Below are 2,512 nucleotides of genomic sequence, written 5' to 3'. Positions count from 1 at the left end.
TCTCTCCTTGATTAGTTTCCACCCATTGCTTCTTGTCCTACCCTTGGGTACTTTGGGAATAGCTTGACTCCTCTTCTTTGTGGCAGTCCCTGAGATATTGGAACACTGCTATCATGTCTCCCCTAGTCCTTCTTTTCATCAAAAGATAAATCAGGGGTGTCAAACTCAAGGCACGAGGTGCTTAGTTCTGGCTTGAGGAGCTGCCCTGGAAACAGCAAAGGATCATCCCACGGTGCCTCTGCCAATGAAAACGGAGCTACAGAGGGCTGTGTGTGGTCCTCTCAGGTGCCATTTCACTGGCAGAGGGCTGCAGGAGGCCGTTGTAACCAAAACAGAGCTCGGGAGTCAGTTTTCGCTGACAGAGCACTTGGGCAACCACAGGCACCCCTGACACGAGTGGCATCAAGTTGGCCACACCCACGATGGGCCCCCCAAGTCAAACACAATCCTGATGATTGTGTTTGACTTCTAAATGAAATTGAGTTTGACACCCCTGGTTTAGATGTTTAAAAATGCTCTGTTCAGTCAGTAGAATACCCATGAACACATATGAGGGTCAAAAGGTTTGCAGGGTAGACTTAGTTCTCCTAAGACATTTGTTTCTGAAGTGGGGGGGAACTCCATTGTGAATGAGGGATCTTCTCATTCAGAAGCTTCTACTCAGCCTCCTTGGAGAAGCACTTGATTATAACTGCCCCCTAAGGGAGAACCTCCGGTCAAGTCTCCATCAAAGAGACGGACCCACCCTGGCTGACTTGGTGGTTATTCCCATGCCTTTTTTTTTGGGGGGGGGGGGTTGGGGTTAAGCAGCACAAAAATGGAAAGACTTTGAAATAGCCACAACGGAGGCATGGTTGGTGAACCGCCTAGCAGAGTTGACTGGTTTGATTAGGGAACAATCTATGTCTATATTTATCAGTTTTACTGGAAATCCCTCGTAGCATGGACTTCTTGCGGGAAAAAAAAGAGAGACAAAAATGTATGTGTGATTTTTGGGTTTGAAAATTGGAAAGGGTACTTTATGGATGAAAGGGATTTATGGTATAACTTTAGGGGGAGACAAATATACATATCAAGAAGATCAGAAGTTGCTTCCTTATAATCATTCCTTTTCCTTCTCCTTTTCCTTTCATTTCCTTTCTTTTTTCTATCTTCCTTTCTTTTCCTTTCCATTCCTTCTTCTATCTTAGTTTCCTTTCCTTTCCATTCCTTTCCTTTTTGTTCCTTCTATCTTCCTTTCCTTTCCTTTCCTATCCATTCCTTCTTCTCTTCCTTTCCTTTCCTTTATACTATCTTACTTTCCTTTCCTCTATCCTCTTGCCTCCCACTTCATTTCCTTTCCCCCCTATGTACTGTTTTGTTTACTATTTCTATTGTGTTATTTTTTTTAAAAAAACTTTTTTTATTTTTTCAATAACATATATGGAAATGGGGCCAAAGGGATTTGTCACTGACATTTTTTTCACCTTTTCACCTGTTGCTGCCACTCAACAAGTTACCTGTGACTAAATATCTTGGCAAGTCCAGCTGCCACACTGCTAAACTTGCTCAAACCAGAAACACCAAATTATTAGGGGCCACAGAATGTCAACGAGTGAGAGATTGGGGCCAGATCGCAAAATCAACTGAAATATTATTGATTAAACTCTTGTCATAATTTAGGAAGCATTGCTCTGTTTACAATTTCACTTTGCTCTTGGTTGCTCTGCTTGGTTGACTGGGTTGACCCTGATGGGTCAAGAAACTTGCATTGCTGGCTTAAAAGAGGGGTGTCCTGAAGCAACCCCAATAATCCTGGTCTCCAGTTTGCAGCCTGTTTTCCATTCTTATCTATGAATGAGTTGAATGATGTTGGCTTCCTGGAGCTTTGCGGGGTGATTCTCCGCGTCTGGATGCCCCAAGGAGCCTGTGATGTGAGGTTTGAAAGCAACTAATTGCTGGTTGCCTTCCCCTTGGAGACCTCTCAGTGGGAGAGAAAGTCAACAGTGACGTTCTGGGAACAAAGGGTTACCTTACCTCACCGTTTGCTCTTCCCTGCTCTCTCTTGGCTTCTGCTGCTTTGCAAACAGGTTGCTTACTGTCCCCCTAGGGAAGGAGGGGTGACCCAAGGAGTCCCATAATTGGAAAGCCACGGATTCCCCTTTTCCTAGATGGCAGCTCTTCCGATCGGCTCAGCCAAGAACGGCCGCCGCGATGGGGAAGCACCAATTCAGCATCTCTTCCACAGAAGAGTCCATCCCGCGGCTGTTGATCCTTCTCCCCCCCCCACCTCGCAAATCAATGGAGGGAGGGGGTTTCCCTCTTAATTCCCAGGAACCGAACTGAGCCAAATTCTCAATCCCGAGAAGCTGGCAGGGGGAGGGGCGGGGAGGGGAGACAGCCGCAAAGAGACGCATCTGCCGCCTCCGGCTGGGCTCCTCCCAGGCGTGCGTCCGGCGCTTCGTTTGGCTTGCTGCCTGCCTCCAACAGGTCAGCCGCCTATCTGCTCAACGCCCGGCGGTTGCGCTTGAGG

This window comes from Natrix helvetica (assembly GCF_964273705.1).
Source record: "Natrix helvetica genome assembly, chromosome: 3".
Lineage (NCBI taxonomy): Eukaryota > Metazoa > Chordata > Lepidosauria > Squamata > Natricidae > Natrix > Natrix helvetica.
Note: the sequence above shows the minus strand (reverse complement) of the source record.